The sequence below is a fragment of the Palaemon carinicauda genome, chromosome 8 (assembly GCF_036898095.1).
Source record: "Palaemon carinicauda isolate YSFRI2023 chromosome 8, ASM3689809v2, whole genome shotgun sequence".
NCBI classification, from domain to species: domain Eukaryota; kingdom Metazoa; phylum Arthropoda; class Malacostraca; order Decapoda; family Palaemonidae; genus Palaemon; species Palaemon carinicauda.
In genome coordinates this window covers 162945961-162959633 of record NC_090732.1, presented here as the reverse complement: position 1 = coordinate 162959633, position 13673 = coordinate 162945961, and positions in this window count along the sequence as shown.

Below are 13673 nucleotides of genomic sequence, written 5' to 3'. Positions count from 1 at the left end.
ACCAGGAAGATTGATGAAAAGCTGAGAGATGAACAAGCAGGATTTAGAAAAGGCAGTTGTACTGACCAAATTTTCATACTAAGACAAGTACAGCAACGTGTAGAATATAAAAATCCACTTCTGATGGCATTTGTGGACTATGAAAAAGCCTTTGTATAGTGTGCTACCGCCAATTTTGTGGAGAGTCCTGTGTTATTATGGAGATCCCCTTAAATATATAAATTTGATTAAGTCTCTTCATGAGCATAGCAAGTACAAAGTTAATGTTAGTGGAGTCCTACCAAAGGAATTTCCAGTGAATAGTGGAGTACTCCAAGGAAATGTGTTGTCACTTATGTTTATCCCCTTCATGGATTTTGTAATACATAAAATAGTTGGGGATGGTAATGAGAGATTGGACTGGATTGATAACAGGAAATTAGCTGACCTAGAATATGCTAATGACACTGTCCTTATTAGCAGAACACTACAGGACTTGCAAAGCTTTCTTACTAGAATGGAAATATCACATAAGGGTGGGCCCAAGATAAATAGAAGAAAGAGGGGTGATGAAAACAGAATATGCAATAAGATGAAATATCATTGGAAGGAGAAAGGATTAATGAGGTGGAATCATTTATATAAATATTTAGGAACTATGATCTCTAATACAGAATATTTAGAATTTGAGTTTAATAAAAGATTGAAAAAAGAAAAATAAATCAGACAATGACTAGGTTGAGTAAAATTTGGAAATAAAATTCCTTGAAATTAGATATAAAAATCAGACTATATATCAGTTTAATGAGATCGGTGTTACTGTATGGACATGAGTCGTGGTATGGTAATGAAACAATATCCAAAGTATTTTGTAGATTTGAGAACAAAGCCCTTAGAAGAATATTGGGAGTTGACTGGCAAGAAAGGATTAGAAACGAAACTATAAGAGAAATTACTCTAGTGATGTGTAAATGGGAATGGTTTAGGCATGGTCTTTGCACTCCCAATAGAGATTAGTTCACCAAACTTTCAACTGGGCTCCAAAAGGCACTAGAAGAGTTGGAAGACCCAGGCCTAAATAGCTGAGACCTATGAAGATAGAGACGACTGGTGAAATATAACAAAGGCCTTTTTGCGTCAATAGGCGTAGGCACACACACACACACACACACACACATATATATATATATATATATATATATATATATATATATATATATATACATATCATCATCATCAGCTGTTACCAGTCCATTGCAGAACAAATACCTCAGACATGTCCTTCCACTTGTCTGTGTATGATCTTTCTGTGCCAGTTCACACCCACAAACTTTCTTAGTTCATCAATTCATTGTCTTCTCTTCCTTACCCTAGGTTTTTTTTTTTTTTTTTTTTTTTTTTTTTTTTAACAATCTCTAGGGACCCATTCTGATATTCTTAATGTATATAATGAGAAGCTTGATCTTCCTTATTCCTGTTTTCCTGAGGCTAAACTAACTAGTTTAGCTTTTCAATCTCACGATATTAAAGCTCTGTTAATGGACCTTGAAGCTCTGTTGATGGACCTTGAAGCTTATGGAGGTGTAGACCCAAATGGTATTATTCATTTGTCTCTTATGAAGACTGCAGATTTCTTAATTTCAAAGTTATGTTATTTTGTGCAAATTAGCAAGAGGAGGAGCTTTTAGCACTTGATGGAGAATTGGTAATGTTACTCCACTGTGTAAATATGTTTGTGGTAGCTCAAGTTCAACTGATTACCACCGAATTACCATACTTCCCATATTATCTAGAGATTTTTAACGTCTTTTGGCAAAACATCAATATAGATTTGCTTAAGGTGATCATCTGATCCCTAGTTAGCAATTTGGGTTGCGTAAAGGACCTAGAGAATGTGACGCCCCTCTTACAATCTCCAATACTGTACAGAAATCCCTTGATTTTGGTCAGGAAGTTCTTATGATTGGCCTTGATTTCAGTGCTGCCTTTGACCATGTTAATCATGTAGCCCCTGTTTTCCAACTCAAAACAGTTGGGAGTGGGTGGGTCATTTCTTAGCATTATTACTGAATTTTCAAATAATAGATTGCAAAGAGTTGTTGTTGATGGGCACCATAGTGAGTATAGGAATTTGATATCTGGTGTTCCTCAGGGTAGTGTTTTTGGCCCTTTACTTTTCATACTATATAGCCTAGACATGACATGCGGTTTAGCCTTGAAAACAAGCTGGTTGCATATGCAGATGATGCTACTCTCTTTGCATCAAGTCCATCTCCTGAATGTAGATCTGGGGTTGCTGAATCCCTTAATAGAGATCCAGCTAAAATTAGTGCATGGTGCCAATATGGGGTATGAAGTTGAATCCTAACAAAACTCAAAGTATAATTGTAAGTAGGTCAAGGACAGTAACTCCTCAACATCCGGATCTCAGCATTGATAAGGTTCCTTCAACTTTGTATGACTCTTTTAAGATTTTAGGTGCAATTCTCGACAGCAAATTTACTTTTGACAAACACATTAAGTCTGTGTCTTTTAAATTGGATAAAAACTTGGCTTATTGAGAAAGTCTTTTACGATTTTATGATCAATCTATTCTGAGTATTCTAATTATTTCATTCTACCTTGTTTTGATTATTGTTCTCCTGTCTGGTCTGGTCTTCAGCTGCCGATTCTCATCTTAATTTGTTGGACAGGAACTTACGGTCTTTTAAATTTCTTATTCCTGATTTAAGTATTAATCTCTGACACCATCGTTCAATTAGTTCATTATGCATGTTGCATAAGATTTTATAATTCTGAACATCCTTTACATTCAGATCTTCCTGGACAGTTCTGTCCTGTTCGTAATACTAGGCATGCAGTTAATTCTAATAGTCAGGCCTTCTCCATCATGAGGCTCAATACTAAACAGTACTCTAGAAGGTTTAATTCAGCTGTAACCAAGTTGTGGAATGATCTTCCTAATCAGGTAACTGAATCAGTAGAACTTCAAAAGTTCAAACTTGCACCAAATGTTTTATGTTGAACAGGCTGACATGTCTTTTTATAGTTTATATAGAAAATAACTTTTTAATGTAGTTAATGTTTTCAAAATATTTTATTTTAATTGTTCATAACTTCTTATATCCATTATTTATTTCCTTACAGTATTTCTTTTCCTCACTGGGCTATTTTTCCCTGTTGGAGCACTTGCACTTATAGCATCTTGATTTTCCAACTATGGTTGTAGCTTAGCTAATAATAATAATAATAATAATAATAATAATGTATTATCTATTCAGTGTAACATTAAAATATAAGCTAGGTAAATCTTGAAGTGGTATGTAAATGAAATTTATTTCCATTGATAACCATGCTAGCCACCGCTCACCTCTCCCGTCCCAAATTAGCAGCAGTCTTCACGTATGCGCTCCCATTGGTTGATATGGGTCTCGCAGCATCTAGTGGTAGGATACCTATGGGGTATAGACAGGAATTTACATGGGAGGGACCATAATCGGGCCTGACTTGTTCACAGAAATTGATTTAAGGGTCTCGTGAAGTACCAAAAATTCAAAGAATACCGTAGTAATATATAATAGATTTAATAAATGTAGGATACATGATTATAAGATATAATAAATATGGTAATATAACCTTTTTAGGTTTTAGAATTTCTGGTAAATAACCCGTAAGTTAAGAACTATCCAATACTGTGCTGGTAAACTATATAGACCTACCGTTGGAAGAAAAAACCAGTCATAAAACAAATTTCAAGAAAATTTAGATATTAAATATTTAGTTAAAAATATACAATTATTACAGCAGGTGGAGATACCCCATTTAAAATAACAATATGTGAGGAAGAAATTACTTGTGGTCGGAATCATCATATCAATAACCATTCATATATATATATATATATATATATATATATATATAATTATATATATATATATATATATATATATATATATATATATATACTGTATATGTATATATATATATATATATATATATATATATATATATATATATATATATATATATATTATGTATGTGGTGGAGGAAGTCTAATGGGACAGGCACATTAGTTAGCAACTTGCTCTGGTCCAGGTAACATGAAGCCATTAATTATTTTTAAGAAGGTGCTTGGTGGCGACTTCCAAGTGATGTGAGGTCGAGTGGATTACTTGATGTGGGAACATGTTTCAGAAGTGAGTTAACGCCAATTTAATACAATACGGTATTCTTTTCTTGAATGTTAAGAACAAATGGGGAAGTCCTATTTTAATTGTGTAACCAATTGTAGGGCTGTCAGACCAAATGGAAACAGTAGTATAAATATCAAGATGCAATTCTATCAACTACAGAATTTGGTCAAACGACATCCAAACAAAATGGCGGTTTATTCAAGTTTGGGGATGGACTGGCTCTTATCAGTTTCTAACATACATTTAGGAAAGATGCGTGTATTAGCAGCAATAAGGTAGCAGTGTCCTGAAGTGGCCAAATACGCAGTCACTTCAAAGACACGTTTAGATGCTTCTACAAAAATATGCAGTGATGACCGAGTACAATCCTGCCCTAGGCAAGAACAGAGTGTATGGATTTACTGCTGGTTTAACAAAATCACCGGGTGCAAAGTCCATCCTCCCGCAACGATTTCTTGGTTCACACAATCACAAAGTTAAAAGCCACTATTCACTTCCTGAAGATAAATCCATTGAAAAGTTCGCTTGAGGGTGCATCAGCACGTCTGTACCCGATGCAGCCAAAAACTTGGGTGAAGAGACTTTGACAGATAAGGGGGTGGGGTTCCTCGCCCTTACTCAAACCTGCTGTTAGTTACCTCATAGAATATTTCAAGAGTCATCAAGCTCGCACGCTGAAGACCGTTTCATACATAAAGGATGATGGTTTGTATCTCGCGTATGAACAAATGGGAAATTATATATTGAATGCTGCATAAAATGTAAATAAAAAGTCTGAAATTATCTGTTTCTGTATTTAGAAAATTAACAGGGAGGTGTTAAAGATTATTTTCAACCCTTGACAAGAGTCTATGAACAAGCTAATATAAAGAGTAAAAATTGAGTGAAGCGCACTGTCCTTATCATAAAATTTATATCTATCTTCTACAATATTCACAATAGGAACTACCTTATTCAATATATACAAAAATAACCCTTTTCTTATAAAGCACAAACAAAGAAAAATGGAAGTTTCTAATACCAGTTACTTTTTGAAAGCAAATGACTGAATAACTCGGAAGCTAACACCGTCCTACCATTTCTCTCGCATAATAGGAGAGACAATGAAAAACTTTACAAAGCATACCTAAAATATTGCAGCTTGTGATGAGGTTAGATGATACAACAAAGGGAGTCTACTAAAAAAGAGTTATATAAAGCAAACCCCTTTGTTGAGAAAAAAAGAGTTTTGAATATAAAATAACCAATGAAAAGGCTTTTAAGTACTGTAAAATACTAATTTTGTAACACAATAGGAGCAGCACCATTTCAAAGATGCTTTTCCTTAAGAGAAATGGTGTTATATTGCTCTAACTTTTCTTTGAGTGTAAATGTTTCAACAGGCAATGACTTAATACTAACTATAAAGGCATTTTACTCATTAATCAAGAAAAAAAAAATACTCTACAAAACATATAGAGTAACCTATTATCAAACTAAAACGTGGGGTTCATGCTGTACAAAAATATAATTATAAAACTTTTATAAATTGAATATGCATATTTATGACTTCCTTATAATCGTAATAACAGAATACACATTATTCATACACTGCATCGACTGCAATTCACATCAATTTTCACTTCATAGCAGTTTTATCACTTACAGAACTATATATCTACTGACCAGGGAACTTGAGTCCAGCACCCATACAGCAAAGGTGAATAAGGAATATATGCTATATTATTTACATTGCCATTATATATATACATATATATATATATATATATATATATATATATATATATATATATATATATATATATACATATATATATATACATATATATATATATATATATATATATATATATATATATATACATATATATATATACTGTATATATATATATATATATATATATATATATATATATATATATATATATATATATATATATATATATATATATATATATTCAAATTTATATACTGTATTATTATCTAAAGGAAACACTCCTATTCCAATGCCCATGTCAGATAGCAGCCAAAATCTACTCTATTAACTGTTCCTGGTAACTTCTCCAGTCAAATACACCACTAAAGTACAAAAGTTGCAGCACGATCACAGAGTTCTTAAAATATCATCTTCAAACGCACGGAATGCATATATCTTCTGCTAAGGAAACATGAAAGTAACCCACTTCCTATTACATATAGGGACAACTCTTTCAATGTAACCTTACGGATTAAGCTGCAGAGATTCCTCCCTGAGAGTATAAGTTTCATATTGCATACCAACTTGAAGATGTAAACTTTCAGCTGTATAAAAACATGGGAGCTGGAATACGCTGTAAATTGCAAAGGAAGAAGAGTTCAACTAGAATTATTAACATGGCAGATTTTTACTAACTTTTCCAGTAATTTGGCAACTTCATTTACATGATACACGACTGTAGACCCTAAAGGTAATAATTTATTAACTATATATAACATTATATATAAATGTACACTTACAACTTCATTGCTTAAGCCAGTGACTCATCTGTTTACCTTATGAAAAAAAAATGGCATGAGTTACATCACTGTATTCAGTGTCTACAGACGTATATAGTACAAACAATTGCATATGTAACAAACCTGTTAGAATAACTACAGTATTAGAAATGCATACTTTTTTTTTGCAAAATACAATCTTGGAAATACATCAAGACATAAGTTTTAGTCTTGGCACTTGTTTCTTCACTTTTAATATTTCTAATATAAATTTTTTTCATAACCAAATGTGCCATATACATTGCAGATTACTGACCTGAAATTTTTCATAATGCCCAACAATTTGTACATTATTCATTAATCACACAATAATTGTGAAACAAACTTTTTGTTTCATGTGTCAAGGCCCAGATAATTTACCCTATGTAGCTGACCGGCAACATCAAGAGATACCTGATCCCCATTTCATTCACAAAATCAATTTAAAATGTGTATTGCTGTAGCAAGTTCTTAAACTCATACATTACATAAAAATTGCCAGAATCGATAAAATACGTCACATAATTTCATGATAACAAACCCTTCCTATGATGTTATTAACAAGACGCTTGGTAAAATTTATCAAAATATAATAATTGTGACTATAGTACTGAGAAAAAACACTAAGACACATTAATGTAACCTTTACTTATCAAATGATAAATAAACGAGGCAGCCACAGTTACTAAGGAAACAAAAAATAACTAAACTGATGCAAAGAAATTAAAAAAAAAATTTATCAATTTTAGAGGATAAATGTAACACAATTTGTTTATCAAATATTTTGAACAGGCATTGACTCTTCTTATTCCCAATATCTAAAACAGTTCAGTTATTCAACTAAAGATATTTCCTAAGAAATGATAATGCAGCAAGTACCACCTTAAATAACTTGTGGATTTGCTTTAATCTTGAGAACTATTGCATCTAAGTTTCATTCACATACACAGCTCATTACAGTATACTAATAATTAATAATCTTTCCTAACTGATACAATCATTCAAAATAAATTTTACTTTACTAGTTCCACCTATGCCATACTGCTCTGCTTTTCCCCTGCACCACTCAATGCTCTGTAAACTAATTAAAATTTCTTAAATTTTAACTACCAATTAGAATATCTAACACCTCAAAAATAATTTACTTTTTTACAAAACCCATTATCTTCCATTAGCCCATAACTTCTGACCTAAAGGTTGGGTTAAGCTGGTTACGAGAGAAGATACTCATGGGGTATGCACGAGGCATACCCCATGTGCATCCTGCAAAGAAAGTCCAAGTACCGCATATGAAGCAGTATTAATCTTCGGTCTACTCTATGGTGCAGACACCTAGACTATACAAGTGTTGACACCATCTCGAGCAACTAGAATATTTTCAAACTTTCTGTTAGCAGAAAATTCTGGATCTCACCTGGAAAGATCAAATTCCAGAGATTCTGGAACAAATAAAATCCATAGATTAGAAGCTATACTCACCATATGCCAACTATGCTGGTTACATCAGGTGATTCGTATGCCAAATTTTATATAGACCACCTAAAAATTGGCCAACAAAGGCCTGGCACCCCCAAAAAGAGGTACAAAACAGTAACCAAACTAAGTCAGCCTTAAAGAAATTCAAAATTCCATTAACCAATCAGAAATTCTTGCCGGTAACTGGAAGCACGATCGCGCATAATACCTCCCCCTTAAAAGGTAGCAGCAACATGTCCCTGCAGCCACAAATACTAACCTGATGTGTCAAACATGTGATAAGGTATGCAAACCACTGATTGGCCTGGCGAGCCATACCAATGAACAAATATGGTGCAAGCAACAACACCATATCCAAAAACTCACCACACTACATCAGTATCATCCGCTGCAGAACAATGAAATATTGTCGTCGGTTACAATTAACAGCTTAAATGGCAATGGAAGTTCTTAGAAGTTCTCTTGCTTAAGGATACACTTAGACAAAATATTCTATCTTATTTCTCTTTCTCTTGTTTTTTGAAACTTTAACCCTTTAAGCCCAACGCTATTTGGAACTTTCCAACCCTTAACCCCCCAGCATTTTTTTTTTTCAAGCACATTTTGCAATATATTTTTTTTAAATTGCTCTAACAGCCTTAATTTTCATAATGTTAAAAACAGTTTTTTGCAAGGACGTACCGGTACGTCCATGGAGGTAAAGGGATGAGTTTTGTGAAACGTACCAGTACGTCCATTGGGGGTTAATTGTTTATATATGGAAAATCTATTTTAATGTTGTTATTCTTTTTAAAATATTTTATTTTAATTGTTCATTACTTCTCTTGTAGTTTGTTTATTTCCCTTCCTCACTGGGCTATTTAACCCATAGGAGTCTTTGGGCTTATAGCATCATACTTTTCCAACTAGGATTGTAGCTTAGCTAGTAATAATAATATGTGTTCCCTTAACACCAAAATACAGTACAGAACTGTAAATTAATTACTGTCCCTCACTTTCAGCTTTCCAATATGTTATTTTCATTAGTAAAATAAATTTTTGAATATACTTACCCGATAATCATGTAGCTGTCAACTCTGTTGCCCGACAGAATTCTATGGAGGGATACGCCAGCTATCACAATACTAGAAGGGGGTGTTCTTACCAGCGCCACCTGTGGCCAGGTACTCAAGTACTTCTTGTTGACACCTCCTCAATTATTCCTCGGTCCCACTGGTTCTCTATGGGGAGGAAGGGAGGGTCAATTAAATCATGATTATCGGGTAAGTATATTCAAAAATTTATTTTACTAATGAAAATAACATTTTTCAATATTAAACTTACCCGATAATCATGTAGCTGATTCACACCCAGGGGGGTGGGTGAAAACCAGTGTACAAGATTAAAGGATAGCTAAGTATCCCATATTTCATATAACAGTTATCTCAAATAACAATGAAATAATAAGTACCTGGTAAGGAAGTCGAATTGAACCGTTACTCTGTCTCTTTTTTAAGTTCGTCTTCCTTACTGAGCGCAGCGTTCCTCTTGGAGGCTGAATCAACCCAAAGGTGCTAAAGTATACAGGGCTGCAACCCATACTAAAGGACCTCATCACAACCTTTAACCTCGGCGCTTCTCAAGAAAGAATTGACCACCCGCCAAATCAAAAAGGATGTGGAAGGCTTCTTAGCCGACCGAACAACCCATAAAAAGTATTCAAGAGAAAGGTTAAAAAGTTATGGAATTATGGGAATGTAGTGGCTGAGCCCTCGCCTACTACTGCATTCGTTGCTACGAATGGACCCAGGGTGTAGCAGTACTCGTAAAGAGACTGGACATCTTTGAGATAGAATGATGCGAACACTGACTTGCTTCTCCAATAGGTTGCATCCATAACACTCTGCAGAGAACGGTTCTGTTTGAAGGCCACTGAAGTAGCCACAGCTCTCACTTCATGTGTCCTTACCTTCAGCAAAGCAAGGTCTTCTTCCTTCAGATGAGAATTTGCTTCTCTAATCAGAAGCCTGATGTAGTAAGAAACTGAGTTCTTAGACATTGGTAGAGAAGGCTTCTTGATAGCACACCATAAGGCTTCTGATTGTCCTCGTAATGGTTTTGACCTTCTTAAATAGTACTTAAGAGCTCTAACAGGGCAAAGTACTCTCTCTAGTTCGTTCCCCACCATGTTGGACAGGCTTGGGATCTCGAACGACTTAGGGCAAGGACGGGAAGGAAGCTCGTTTTAGCCAAAAAAACCGAGCCGCAAGGAACATGTAGCCGTTTCAGATGTGAAACCTATGTTCCTGCTGAAGGCGTGGATCTCACTTACTCTTTTACCTGTTGCTAAGCACACGAGGAAAAGAGTTTTTTAATGTGAGGTCCTTAAAAGAGGCTGATTGGAGCGGTTCAAATCCTGATGACATTAGGAACCTTAGGACCACGTCTAGATTCCAGCCTGGAGTGGACAACCGACGTTCCTTTGAGGTCTCAAAAGACCTAAGAGGTCCTGTAGATCTTTGTTGGAGGAAAGATCCAAGCCTCTGTGGCGGAAAACCGCTGCCAACAAACTTCTGTAACCCTTGATCGTAGGAGCTGATAGGGAGCTTACGTTCCTTAGATGTAACAGGAAGTCAGCAATCTGGGTTACATTGGTACTGGTTGAGGAAAACTGCATTGGCCTTGCACCAGCTTCGGAAGACTTCCCATAAAGACTGATAGACTCTGAGAGTGGATGTCGTCCTTGCTCTGGCAATCGCTCTGGCTGCCTCCTTCGAAAAGCCTCTAGCTCTTGAGAGTCTTTCGATAGTCTGAAGACAGTCAGACGAAGAGCGTGGAGGTGGGAGTACCTTCTTTACGTGAGGTTGACGCAGAAGGTCCACTCTAGGAGGAAGAGTCCTGGGAACGTCGACCAGCCATTGCAGTACCTCAGTGAAACATTCTCTCGCGGGCCAGAGGGGAGCAACCAACGTCAGCCGTGTCCCTTTGTGAGAGGCGAACTTCTGAAGTACCCTGTTGACAATCTTGAACGGCGGGAATGCATACAGGTTGAGATGGGACCAATCCAGCAGAAAGGCATCCACGCGAACTGCTGCTGGGTCTGGAATCGGAGAACAATACAAGAGGAGCCTCTTGGTCGTCGAGGTAGCGAATAGATCTATGGTTGGCTGATCCCACAGGGCCCAAAGTCTGCTGCAAACATTCTTGTGAAGGGTCCACTCTGTGGGGAAGACCTGACCCTTCCGGCTGAGGCGATCTGCCATGACATTCATATCGCCCTGAATGAGCCTCGTTACCAGCGTGAGCTTTCGATCTTTTGACCAAATGAGGAGGTCCCTTGCGATCTCGAACAACTTCCTCGAATGAGTCCCTCCCTGCTTGGAGATGTAAGCCAAGGCTGTGGTGTAGTCGGAGTTCACCTCCACCACCTTGTTAAGCTGGAGGGACTTGAAGTTTATCAAGGCCAAATGAACTGCCAACAACTCCTTGCAATAGATGTGAAGTGTCCTTTGCTCCTGATTCCATGTTCCCGAGCATTCCTGTCCGTCCAGTGTCGCACCCCAGCCCGTGTCCGATGCGTCCGAGAAGAGACGGTGGTCGGAGGACTGAACAGCCAATGGTAGACCTTCCTTGAGAAGAATGCTGTTCTTCCACCACGTTAGAGTAGACCTCATCTCTTCGGAAACAGGAACTGAACCCGTCTCTAGCGTCATGTCCTTTATCCAGTGAGCAGCTAGATGATACTGAAGGGGGCGGAGGTGGAGTCTCCCTAACTCGATGAACAGGGCCAGCGATGAAAGTGTCCCTGTTAGACTCATCCACTGCCTGACTAAGCATCGGTTCCTTCTCAGCATGCTCTGGATGCATTCTAGGGCTTGGAAGATCCTTGGGGCCGACGGACAAGTCCGAAAAGCTCGACTCTGAAGATCCATACCCAAGGAGACAATGGTCTGGGATGGAACGAGCTGAGACTCCTCAAAATTGACCAGGAGGCCCAGTTCCTTGGTCAGATCCATAGTCCATTTGAAAATCTCCAGACAGCGACGACTTGAGGGAGCTCTTAAAAGCCAGTCGTCTGACGGAGCCGGACACAAGATCATGATACTGCTGCACAGTCTGTAAACTGTCAATCATGGGCAAGCGAGGAAGTACAGTGACAACCCGAATCTGTCTAGACTGTCCGGGTCGTACAGACAACTCCTTAACGGGTTGCTGAGGTTGCCCACTGCGTCACAACAAGTCCCTTCTGTTGGTTGTTGAACGTCTTCCCCGTGACACATTGACTCCGTAAACAAAAAATCCTCTAACAAGGACTAAGCTTGGACTGCATGTCATGCAACACAGCTCAAGGTCTATGGGAGCAGGTGTGGTAACAGACGGGATTAGCGGCTGAAGTGTAACCATTACCTTCCCTGTAAGCATGTTATGCTTAAATAAAAGTCCATAAGAGGTTATGCAGCTAAAGGCTCCCTCCAAATGACAGAGTCCTCAAGGGAATATCAGAAGGAGGGAGAAAAGAACTTTCTCATCTACAGGGACCTTATCCTAGAAAAGCTAAGTTCTCTGAGTGAGGGTTCACTGGTGCAAAGCAGCAGACTAGAAGGCAACGTTATGAAACTGCTTGACAGTCTAGTGAGTTGGCAACAACCCAAGATGTGTTGAGAAGCATGCGGTAAGGTATGCAGAGCATGATGTATGCAGAGTATGCTGTATGCAGAGCATGCTGAATGCAGAGCATGCTGTATGCAGAGCATGTTGTATGCAGAGCATGCTGAATGCAGAGCATGCTGAATGCTGAGCATGTAGGAAGTAGAGCCTGCTGTAAGCAGAGCCTGCTGAAAGGAAAGCAGAGCGTGTGCATGGCGTTTAACATTTCTCAGAAATTCCATGACCAGTGCTAGAGTGCTTAATGCATGCTTGCATGGGGTTGAACCATGGTATGCTGAACAGCAGAGTCAGAACGAGCTGGAACAACAACAGAGGTTTCCTCAACTTGAGGGAAAACCTGAGGTTCAGACTGCATAGGCTGAACAACAGACGGAGCAGAAGGCAGGTGCAAGGGTGAAGGAGGTTGACTCCTAGCAAGAGTTGCACCCAAGGATTGTACCAGCTAAGCGGAGGACGGAGGCGGAGTAGTCCGTTCCTGTTCCTGAGAGATGAGTGGAGCATGAGAAGGTTGAGGCTGCGCAGAACAAGGTAAAGTTCTAGCAAGCTGAGGCTCCTGAGGCGCAAGTGCATGGTGTAGATGAGCTTGCCTAGATGAGGGTTGAACTCGGTGCAGCGCTGGTTGAGCAGACAGACTCACGGAGGGGAGAGGTTGTTGTACCCCAACCGAGAGTTGCACCACTGGAGGAGCAGCAAGGGGAGGAGGAGGAAGAGTGTAACTCTCCTGATCCCAAAGCAAGGGTTGCCTTAAAGAAGGCTGAGGCTGAACAACACTGTGAACAGCAAACTCCGAAAGTGGTTCAACATCGTACGCCTGGCAGATGGAGCTGCGACTGGGTGCAGCGAGTGCAGGCGGGTGCAGCACAG